Genomic DNA, 12,131 nt, shown 5'->3' with positions numbered 1-12,131 from the left:
ACATTAGATATTTTGAAACAAGAATCTTTGACCACTTTGATTGATAACCAGGGTGACATTAGGTAGAGGGTAAACAATTGCAAGGGAGATGTCCTTGTAGAGGTATTTTCTATAGAGGGTTGTGGTGGCCTCTGGGCAAACTTGTGGTTCTGGCAGAGTTTATTGTGACAAATTACTATCAGGCAATTTGCCTGAGAATCCTTTCCAAACCCCCCAGCTTTGTTTTGTTGGGGTTGACACAATGACTCCGTGATTCTGACAACTTTCATATTTCTGTCCCAATAATTAAGTATTTTGGCACTGAAGTAATAAGATACAGTTCGGCAAAACAAACTTCAAATTTGATTATGAGGGTGAAGTGTGAGTGAGGACGTGGAATAATAGGAGCTCTCATGTCCTTTGGTGACAGACAATATGGGAGGATTTACTTTTCTGTGGAAATAAACGTGATGTGACCAAGGAACTCAGTGCATGATGCAAGTGCAGGGCCCCATCTTCAAAAATTATTCAAAATATCAAGGGGGCCGGTGTTGTAGCACAATGGGTTAAACCACCATCTGTGATCCATATGGGCTGCTCCACTCCTGATCTAACTCCCTCCTAATGTGTCTGGGAAAGCAGTGGAGAATGGCCAAAGTCCTTTGGCTCCTGTCCCCACGTGGGAGACCCAGATGAAGTTACAGGCTCCTGGCTTTGGCCTGCCCCAGCCCCAGCCCCAGCCTCAGCCATTGTGGACAATGGGGAGTGAACCAGCAAATGGAAGATCTCTCTCTCGCCCCCCCCCCCCCCCAGCTCTGCATTTCAAATAAATGAATAAATAAATACATATTTTTTAAAATGTCATGCGACAACACAGAGCATTAAGCCAAGCACTGGGCTGTTTAAGCGTTTAAGCATCTGTTTTGTATAATTCTCATAGCAGCTCAGAGGTGGGCCAGGATTATCACTATGTACAGATAAGGAAACAGATCTGAGGGGATCTGAGTAAGACCATAGCCACTGAGCTGGTGGTAGCAAAGCCTGCCTGATGCACCACCCGTGCTCTTAGCCAGCCCGCCATACTGGTGCTAACAATGGTGCTGGGCCCTATCTCTGGACCCACACTGGCTACTAACTGCATGTGGAATCTCCCACTCACTGAACAACAGCCCTTACAGGAAGTCCTCCACGGGCCTTTACTTTCCCTGCAGGTGAATAAACCAAAGCAGAGAGAGTTAAAAGAACTTTCCCAAGGTTACAGGGTAAGGATGACCACGATGTGGAAGTCCAGGACTCTCCATTGATTCGTGCCCTGTGCTTGATTTATCTAAATGCTACAGAAGGCCCATCTCACAGAGCAGCCAAGCCCCTAGCCCTGGGCCCAGCTCACAGCCATTGCTCACCCTGGTCTGAACCCTCCTGCAGCACAGTCCCTGTATTTGTCAGAGGCAGTCACAGCTGCTGTGCTGGGTGTTCTGAGGCTTACATGGCTCAGGGGCTGCCTGCAGACATGGCTGGTACACGCAGCACAAGGTGAATGCTGGCTGAGCCTGAACCCAGAAGGTTTGGAGGGACATTTGCTGGGAGGGGGTCATGTGGGGACACTGAGGTTGTAACCCTGTGAGAAGTAAACATCTGGTTTACTTTCCAAGTAAGGTGTTTAGCTGTGAGTAGACAACTAGCTAGCATAATGGCTTGCAGACAAGTAGCTATCTAGCATTAACAGCTAGGTTACATGCTCCGGGAAGTTCTTAGGCAAACAGGATAATAGTGGCCAAAACAACTGAAGCAAATGCGGGGAAGATTGTAACCCTATAGCACTCAGCCAATGAGGAACTGGGGGAGGGGCCTAAGTGCTAGGAAATCGTTAGCTTGCTCTATACTACCAGATGTGCTGGCTCACCAGGTGCCCAGTCCTGCAAGATGGTTAATAAAGTCTCACTTTTACTGCACTATCCTTAGTCTGAGTCCATCCTTTACTTGGACTAGTGAGGTTGTTTTTCACAACTCTCACTGTTTAGATTCGGTTAACCCTGCTATGATTTGAATATCCATCCTGAATTAAGCAGTTTAGTCCCCAGCATCTAAGGTTGATGGTACTAAGAGGGTGGGAACTTAATCCAATGATGGTGCTTAGAGATGGCAGTGATGAAATTGGATTAGGTTGTTAGGGTAGAAACCTCAGGATTGGATCCTGGTGGCTTCATAGGAGACCACAGACACACTCTGGCTCCCTGTCTCTTGCTGTGTGATACTCTGCATTGTCATGTTTGGTGCCACCGAGAGCACCAAACCAGTGGGGCTATTTTATTTCATAAAAAATAGGATCATGCTATATACTGTTTGTTCCATTCAACTTCACCTGGTAGAGGCCTTTTCCATCAATTATTCCAACTTCAATTCATTCTTTGATGTGAAAGTACAATCACTTGCTCAGCTACTCTCCTATTGAAAGGCACTGGTTATGTTTCCTGGCTAACATGATGCTAATTAGGATTACTTTTTGTGTGTTCCTGTGAACTGATGCTTCTTTTTCTGTGGAGTGCATTTCCAGGGTGGGATTGAGAGCCATTTCTGTTCGTACTGAGAGGTACTGCTAAGTGCTTGTCAAAAATAAGTTGTTGAACATGTCACCACTTATCTATGAAAATGCCCCCCCCCTTTTTTTTAAAGATTTATTTTATTTATTTGAAAGGTAGAGAAGCAGACGTAGGGAGACGTCTTCCATCTGCTGATTCTCTCCCCAAATGACCATATTGATTAGAGCTGTGCCAATCTGAAGCCGAGGAGCTAAGAGCTTCCTCCGGGTCTCCCACGTGGGTACAGGGGCCAAAGCACTTGGGCCATCTTCTACTGCTTTCCTAGGCCACAGCAGAGAGCTGGATAGGAAGTGAGTAGGAAGCAGCTGGGACTTGAACTGGCACCCATATGGGATGCTGGCACCGCAGGTGGCAGCTTTGCCTGCTATGCCACAGTGCTGGCCCCAAGAATGCCCTTTTCTCTGCCTGTGACTAATAGGTGTTGGCATCATTTTTAACTTGTTATAGAAGGATGAGGATAAAGGTCTATTGTATTATTTTAATTTGCATTTCCCCAAAGTATTGGTTTCCTATTGCTGCTGAGAAAAATTACTACAAATTTAGGTGCCTGTTAACAAATGTATTGTTTTATGGTTCTGAAGTCCAATCGGATCTCACTGGGCTAATATCTCAGTATTGGCCTGACTGTGACCCTTCTGAAGGCTCCAGGGGGATGCAGTTCCTGGTCCTTCCCGGCTTGCAAAAGCAGCCGAAGTCCTCGGCTCCTGGCTCATCCATCCTCAAAGCCAGTGGTGTTGGCCAAATCTCAGGCTCTCCCATCCCATTCCCTCTCCACTTTTATGTTCCGTAGTGATCCCATTGGGTGTGCCCAGATCGTTCAGGGCAGTTTCCCTATTTTGAGGTTGGCTGAATTTTCTGTTCTTAAAGCTGAGATTGTAAATGTTGTTTTAAGCTGCTAAATTTTGGAGGAAAATTATTGTGCTGTGATCAATGACTGGCACTCAGGTTGTTAATTGGATGTGTTCTGGGCCACTCATCCTGTTTTAATTTTTCCGGCCACATGCTATTTGTGTGGTGGCTCTGAGGCTCAGTGTCCGCACTTAGTAAATGTGGGAGGCGGGCACTGGTCTCAGAGCAGGCGGGAGGCCTGAGAGGGCTGCTGTCACGTCCTCAGTGCACGCCAGGAGCAGAGTGCACATGTGTTCTGTTATCTCTCACTGCTGATAAACTCCTCAATCTTGAGTGTGGGAGGGTAACTGCCCTTCACTCAGCTCATGCAACCCATGGGTGAGGGATTTGGACAGGCGCGAGGAACAACTTGTTTCTGCTCCATGGTATCCGAGGCCTCACTGGAGTGTTAATGGTTAATTACTACATAGTAAGTTTCCCTGAACTTTGTTTCCTAATAGCACACACATTTGTTGATCTCACAGTTTCTGCAGGTTGAAGTCGGGGTGTGGCTTGGCAGGATTCTTGGTGAGTCAAGTGCAGTAATTGTTCAGTGTCCCCAGCCACACTCCAGCTGTCATCAGAGGCTCAGCCGGGGCAAGTCCACTCCAGGGCCCTGCAGGTTGTTGGCAGAATGAATTGTCATGAGGCTGTCACACAGAAGTCCCCATTTTATTATTTTAAAATATTTTTGTTAGAGAGAGAGCTCTTCCATTTGGTGGTTCACTCCCAGATGAATGCAATAGCTGGGGCCAGGCCAGGCCAAAGCCAGGAGCCCCGAACTTAATCTGGGTCTCCTGCTTGGATGACAGGGACCCAAGTGCTTGATTCTTCACCTGCTGCCTCCCAGGGTGTGCATTAGCAGGAAGCTGGAATCAGAAGCCAAATCAGGACTCAAACCCAGGCATCCCACACAGCATCTTAGCCACCTGCCCCAGAAGCTTCCAGCATTTCACTGGCAAGACCTACATCAGTCAGCCTGTCAGTGTTGCCTGCTGGGGAGCCTGGGATTTCGGGCTCTGCAGACTTGGCTGAGATCCAAGCAGGCACATTATCTTCCTGAATACAACTGGAGCTCATACAGTGGAATGGCTGCTGAGGAGAGGCTAATGACAGGTCCGTGGTGATGACTGTGAACAAGATGGGGTGAGTGTGTGCACAGATGGGAGGCACGTTTGTGAGCAGGTGCCTGTGTCGTGCAGGGGAGGGGTGACAAGTGACACAGAAGGGGCCAAGTTGCTGGAGGAGGAAGAAGGCGTTTCTCCTTCATGGGGAGGAACTGCTTGTCCCCAGTTCCCACAGGGACAAGTTATTACTAATCTGCTCGGGGGTGGAGGCCTTGTGGTTACTGTGGCCTGTGTTTATGCGAATGAGGGAAGATGGGACTGCATTAAAACAACAGTGTTTGGGACAAATTGCTGTTTCCTCCCTACACCTGTTCTCTCTGAGATGAACATTTTAAAAATTTAAAAAAATTTTTTAATTATTTTATTTTTTTATTTGACAGGTAGAGTTATAGACAGTGAGAGAGACAGAGAGAAAGGTCTTCCTTCCGTTGGTTCACTCTCCAAATGGCCGCTACAGCCGGCGTTGTGCTGATCCGAAGCCAGGAGCCTGGTGTTTCTTCCTGGTCTTGCAGGAGCCCAAGCACTTGGGCCATCCTCCACTGCCCTCCCGGGGCACAGCAGAGAGCTGGCCTGGAAGAGGAGCAACCAGGACTAGAACCCAGTGCCCATATGGGATGCCGGCTCCGCAGGCGGAGGATTAACCAAGTGAGCCATGGCGCAAGCCCCCGACAAGAGCATTTTTTCCAGTTCTTCTCTTGGTCGGGTTCTGCAGTGACTGTGCCCAGTGTTTTCTGCACTTCTGGAGTCCTGTCTGCTGCCCTGGTGCCTTCCCTTTGGCTCATGTCCCTGACCCCCACCTGTCCATCACCATCTTTCCTTGCAGCCTCTCCCCACCCCCTCTGCTTCTGGCCTCTTTCCCAAGGTAAACCAAACACCTGCACCCACACATCACTTCTTGCCTCCTCTACCTCTTTGTTTCCAGTCCACATTCACTAATCTGAACACCTACTATGTGCCTATACTGTGCTGGCAGCAGGAAAGGTGTGGAAGTAAGGACTTGTGTCACTGTTTGGTACTTACCATCGTGGCTTCCGTGCAGGACATGCTTGTCTTAGAACCTGGCTCTGTCTTGAATATGGTCTCAGTGACTCAGACTGAGTGTCCACTTTGTCACCTGGAGGGGTGGGACTAATAATACCTATCTCAAAGGGCTGCTGGGACGGTAAGACGGGACAACATGGTTAAGTGCTTAGAGAAGTCTGGGCCTGGCATGGGGCAGGGACCCAAGCCAGGAAATGTGGTAGGCACTTGTTTCTTTTTTGTCTGCCCAGCACCCTGTGTGGTTGATGGATGCTCCTCCCTCCCCACTGCAGTTTGGATGAGCTCTCAAATCCTGCCCGCATCTGGTCAGGGCATGAGCACATGGCCTAGATCTTGCAAAAGTGCCCCACATCCCATATCCCTGGTGTGGCTAAAATGGGGTCATGTTGTATTTATTATTCTAACATGTCTTCTTCACATTATAGGTCACTACCATTTTCTCCTGTGGAAACCGTAGTTGTGGACATTATTTTACAGCTGCACAGCATTTCGTAGTGTGGATGCACCATGATGAACCCAATCTCCTGGTTGTGGATGTTCAGAGGTGTGCTTTCTTCTTCTTTCCTTCCTTTCTTTCCTTTTCCTTTCCCTTTCTTTCTAACTTGAACTTAATCATTGAATCCACATCTTTTTTTTTTTTAAGATTTATTTTATTTACTTGAAAGTCAGAGTTACACAGAGGCAGAGGCAGAGAGAGAGAGAGAGAGAGAGAGAGAGAGAGGTCTTCCATCCGATGGTTCACTCTCCAATTGGCTGCAACAACTGGAGCTGCGCCAATCCGAAGCCAGGAGCCAGGAGCTTCTTTTGGGTCTCCCACGCAGGTGCAGGAGCCCAAGCACTTGGGCCGTCTTCTACTGCTTTCCCAGTCCATAGAAGAGAGCTGGATTGGAAGTGGAGCAGCAGGGTCTCAAACCGGTGCCCATATGGGATGCTGGCTTCAGACCAGGGTGTCAACCCACTGTGCCACAGCACCAGCCCCTGAATCCACATATTGTAACAGTCAGTCCTGTTAGTAATCTTTGCCCAGAAAGATTCTCACCCATTCATTGAATTGTTCATTCCATGCCTCCTCACCAGGTACTGGTGATGCATGTGTGGTTTGCTTCTGTTATGCAGGGCCTGCTTCTTCTCCTCCCTCTGAGTGCAGGTCAGTAAAACATGGTGGTTCCAAGGCAGACTCTGGAGCACACAGGTCAGAGATGAGTCTGCAGCCCCTAAGTCCCGGATATGGGGCTCCTTGAGGCTCAGCTGTTCTCTGTCCTACAGGAATGAGGACACATGCCTCCATGGCTTCTGGAAAGGATTCAAGGCCACCCTGTGTGTGCAGGACAGGCAGGATCTCAGCGCCTTGAAAGGCTCTGCTCTCACCCACTTCCTTCCTCTTCAACACAGAAGGGCTGGGGGCCAGGGAGGGATGGAGGCAGGGGAGAAAACCTTGACTCCCTGCTGACCACAGCTCATCAGGACACAGAAAACAAACTGCAGGCCTCTTGTCAGGGTGGGTGGTGTGTTTTCATTCATTTGTTCAGCAGCCATTCACTGGGATCCACAATGCACTTGAAGCTGTGCTAGGTACACTGGGGACAGAGAAGAAACACCAGCCAGGGCCCTAGTCCCCAAGAAAAAGACCCTTGGAGCCTCTTATCCCACCCCTCGGTGTGGAGAACGTCACCAGTGGAGGTAGCTGCCACCACCCTCACCAGTGACCTCTCTCCTGGCCTGCTTGAGGGCACTCTGTTTCTGTTTGAATGTGGCTGACTTTGGATCATCTTCTCTGGTTTTCTCCATCACCTTGCAGAAGAATCAAGGCCAAGAGTATGAGCTGGGGAGGCAGACAGACCCAGCTTTGATTCTGATGTGGCTGCTGGCTGACCTTGACAAGTTACCTCCTCCTCGCCATTACACAGTGTTCATCTGTGCAGAGTGAACGGTAAGTGGGCACCCCTCTCAGTGCCATTGTGAAGGTCACATTGGACAGCCTAGGGCCAGGCACATGGTAGGAGCCCAGACAGTGTGAGCTACAAAGAGTTCTGATTCCTGCCACCCAGGTTCCTGTTTGGTTGGGTTTTCTCTTCTTGTTTCCACTAATAAGATGGAAGATTGGTCCACTGATTTGGTGTTAAGAATCTTTTATGGCTTGAGGTTAAGAGCTAGAGCTTTGGTTAAGTACTTGGGTCTCCACCAACCCAGGGACCTGGATTGAGTTCCAGGCTTCTGGATTCAGCTTGGCCCAGTTCTGATTGTTGTGGGAATTTGGGGATTGAACCAACAAATTGGGAGATCTGTCTCTTTGTCTGTCTCTGTCTCCCTCTATCTCTCTGCCTTTCAGATTAAAAGAAAGAGCAAGAGCTTTGGGGTCAGACCACGTGGGACTGCATCCCTACTTTAACTCATACTCACGGAGTGGTCAGCCAAGTCACAGCAGTCTCTCCAAGCCTCAGTTTTCTCATCTGTAAACTGGGAACAATAATAGTATTGACTTCCTAGGGGTTGCTGCAAGGATGAAGAGAGAGAGAAAGCATGTAGATGTTTTGGTAAAAATAGACTTCTGTCCCTCAAGGAAACCTACCTGAGTGAGATGTCTCTGTCAGGAAGAGGGCTGCCCTGAGAGCACCTCTTACCCGAGAGAGTTTTTACTTGCTCAGCCTTTGTTCATGTGCTTTTCTCCGGTAGGTTCTGGTCCTCCTCCCTGTCTGTAGCTCAGGTGGACATTGACACATAGACTTCAGCTGTCCAGTCCTTCTCCAAGTCCCTTATTTGGTGAGACTCTTGTAATTAAAGTGATTTCTTCCTGCTGATCTGTTTAGTGTCAGTTTATTCTGTAGCCTAAATTAGAACCTTCAGAGGGTAGAGAGAAAGCTTATTTACTCAGGAAATGTGTTTTGAGCACCTGCTCAGAGCCAGGCATTACACTGGGGGTACAGCCACGAACAGCCCATGGATCATGTGCTCTGCCGAGGAAGATTGTTGGGAAGTGCAATTAAAATCCAAATCTGTTGCCGACCCAGAGAACCTCTCCATAAAAGTAAAGGAGAAAGAGAACATTTTTCTCACTGGATAAACGGTAAGACACAGTGTGATGCCTGTCAACAGTAATCCACTAAGAGGTCACACTGTAGTTCATTTTCTGTTACTACTTTATAAAAAAGAGGTTTATTTCATTCACGGTTTTGGAGGCTGGAGGTGCCAACAGCCTGATACAGGCCCTGGCCAGGAGCCCCGCTGCTGGCATCACATCAAGCAGGAGCAGGAGTATGTGAGTGTCTGTGGCTGTGCGCTGCTCTGCCCAGCTTACCACGCCCCCCAGGGGCCTGAATCCTGGAAGCTCACCCTAAGCACGGTAGTCAGGTTCAGGGTCCACTCTCGTAAAGCCAGGAACAGATGACTTTGGGTTGGGGGAGAGGGGACATATTCACGCAGCAGAAGGCTGCAGAAAGAAACCCCATCCTTTCAAATAGCTCATCTGTGTCCTCAACACCAAGGATAAGGGACTCTGAGTAAGAGGACTTGACAGCATAATCTGTCACACACAACTTATCTTAAATTCAGGGGTCATTCGGGTGACCACTGGTGGTTGCCAATTGTCTGTATTCTAAGGAATAATGAACATCTCCTGTCACTGACAAGCTGGTAGTTACATAACTCGTAGTGAGTCATCTAAGTTTAACTCTCGCCTGTATTGGAGACAGAGGACTGTCTTCCTTGAAGTTTTGTATTTCCATGAACAGGCTGTCACATCCTTGACAGAGATATTCCCGGGTTGTAAAAACTGTTAAAGAGATCTGCATCCATCCCAAAAGGCAGAGGAAGAACTGGCGAGTTTCCTGAAGGAAACACTGTGAAGAAAAGGGAAGGGGTGGTTACCCTCACTGCACCAGGGAAAGTGAACTTTCCTCTTTTGCAATTTGTATTCACCCTATAGACACGAGTATTAAACACATAATGATCTACTCCAATGCCAGGTGGCAGTAAATGCCATGGAGAAGCAGAGAGAGGTCCCAGAAAGTGACAGGGATGTGGCGAGGTTCTTGGAGCAAGGGAGCCAACAGCACCTGTCTCCTTCCTGACATGTTTCTACAGGCGAACAATCCTGTCTTTTGTCTCACCTGATTTGCTCCCAAGTAGAATTATAGTACGTTCTTCATTTGCTTTTTCACCCACTACCCTATCAAGGACATCTGTTGTGTTGGTAAACAGAGTGGCCCAGGCTTCCTCTACATGTTTGTGTTGTATTCATTGCTGTGGCTGTGCCACAACTGGTTTGCTCTCTCCCTTATCTGAAGGACACTTAGGTGCCCTTGGTGGAGCTGGAGAGATTGAATGTGGGAGTGAGGCTCATCTGGGCTGCACTGCTTGTAACCTATACCTCAATTTCCTCAGATGCAAGAGGGAATAGTAACACTGAGTAGGTACACAACGGAGTTATTGTAAAGATTGAATGTGTTAACCTGGAGTGTTTTCTGTGCAGCAGTTACAAGGCTGCTTGGGACGTGGGTGCCAGGGACCCAAGTATGTGAGCAGTCACTCTGCCTCCCAAGAGGCTGGAATTGGAAGTGGAGCGGAGACTCAAACTCAGGCACTCTGACATGGGATGCAGGGGTCTCAAGTGGCATCCTAACCATGGCACCAAGCGTCTACCCATCTGATGACCACTTTGGACAGGTCCCTTTGCTTGCCAGGGGGAGACAGACTGGAGGAGATAACACAGGAAGGAGGCTACTTGGGAGGATTCTGTGGTGCTGTGGTTGAGAGAGGTGTGACCTGGGCTCTGGGCCCTGTGAGAAGACTTGAGAGTGGGAGGAAGGTCTGAGGATTAGTGCTGGCCTGGAGGTGGGTGAGGGGTAGGAAGGCTTCGGGAAGATTTTGAAACCTCACATAGAGCAGCTGGCTGGATTGTTGGGCATGTTCTGGATAGGGAAGACTGGAGAAGAATAAACCAGGATTCTCTGGACATTCCAGGGTGGGTGTGAGGCATTGGTGGGGGTGTCACAAGACAGATACACAGGTAGGAACTCAGAGCTCCACATCCCAGTTAGCCCCTTAACTCTGGGGGCCGACTCAGTTCTCAAACAGGGATGCTTTGAAGTGGTGTTAATTTCTGGATGCAGGGGAGTAGTGTGTGTGTGTGTGTGTGAGTGTGTGTAGTCTCCTGCTTATCTCCTAGCACTCTGGAAGCATTGCTCCCAAACCTTCCTCCATCAGCCTCAATGAAGTTGGAAAAGGCAACACTTCAGAGCATGATGGTGCCATCGCTGTGGTCTTACCCCAGATCAGTGTGGGAGACAGCAGCTGAGAGCATTGGTACAGCCCGGCACGTTCTGGACCGGCTTCTGGGGGTGGCAGGCAGATGATGTAAGCTCATTACGGGAGGGTGGTTGTAGGAGTGAGTTTCATGGGTTCTTTTTCTCAGCTTAGTATAGAAATAAAAAGCCGGGAAATGATTTGCAAAGAAGCAGATAGATGGCCTATCTCCCACTTAGGGGCTCAGCCCCCTCTTCTGCTAGCTCTGGGTGGAAGATTGGAACTTGAAGGCCTGATATAAAACTGCAAGGTCACAGGTGCAGCACAAGAAAGCTATTAGTGGGAGCGATGCCAGCTGTTCTGGAGACAAGCTTTCTAGCCACAGCTGACAGCCTGATTGTGCAGGACATTCTACTGTGTCTGAGGGGCCCACAGACCCCAGCCCCACTGGACAGCCTCAATTAGCCTCACCCAAGTTCTCTACCTTCTCTCTGTAAAGTGGGGACAGATGCCAGGGCTACCACGCCTATCTCTGTGTGAGCGAGGAACTCGGCACAGGAAGGTGTCATTGGGGAATTTTGGGGGGGAAACAGCCATCTGATGAGTTTAGTTTCTCCTTTTTCATGGCTCACTATTACAAGGGGGGAGGCTGGCAGAGAGTCGGCCTGCTAATGGCGGTCGAGGAAGGCAGTTTCATCACCACTGGATGCAGGCTGCTGGCCTGCTAACTGCGTGACAGCTGACTTTGGACAAGTGCCTTTCTTTTTTTAGATTTATTTATTCACTTGAAAGACAGAGTTAGAGGCAGAGAGAGAGAGAGAGAGAGAGAGATAGAAAGGTGATCCATCTGCTGGTTCACCCCCCAAATAGAAGCAAACAGCCAGAGCTGGGCAGATCTGAAGCCAGGAGCCTGGGTTTTCTTCCAGGTCTCCCACATGGGTGCAGGAGCCCAAGCTCTTGGGTCGTCTTCCACGACTTTCCCCAGGCACATTAGCAGGGTGCTGCATCATAAATGGAGCAGCTGGGACTCTACCGGTGCCCATATAGGGTGCTGACACTGTAGGCAGCGACTTTACCTGCTACGTCACAGTGCTGGCCCTGGACAAATGACCTAATCCACCTGAGTTTATTTTCTTATCAGTGAAGTGGGGGAGAAACATGTATTGACTTTACTGAGATTTCTTAGAGTCTAGGGGATGCTAGTGTGTAACCCTGGTACTTGCAACCCTGTTAGTGCTATGACAAGGAGGACCAC

At 49.0% G+C, this 12,131-nt stretch overlaps 1 long non-coding RNA gene across 2 annotated transcripts in view; it reads left to right on the top strand.

The window, feature by feature from the left end:
* The window catches only part of LOC133767953 (uncharacterized), a 219,959-nt gene that overhangs the window by 2,003 nt on the left and 205,825 nt on the right, over positions 1-12,131 (top strand). The window contains exons 2-4 of one of the 2 annotated variants that reach the window (XR_009866924.1): positions 6,061-6,179; positions 7,434-7,565; positions 8,309-8,412. This is a non-coding gene — a long non-coding RNA (uncharacterized LOC133767953). Of the gene's footprint in view, positions 1-6,060; positions 6,180-7,433; positions 7,566-8,308; positions 8,413-12,131 lie in introns of those variants that run through there. The other variant, XR_009866923.1, reaches the window with a different exon arrangement.

This window comes from Lepus europaeus, chromosome 10, assembly GCF_033115175.1.
Source record: "Lepus europaeus isolate LE1 chromosome 10, mLepTim1.pri, whole genome shotgun sequence".
NCBI classification, from domain to species: Eukaryota; Metazoa; Chordata; class Mammalia; order Lagomorpha; family Leporidae; genus Lepus; species Lepus europaeus.
This window is presented reverse-complemented; position numbering and strand designations above follow the sequence as displayed.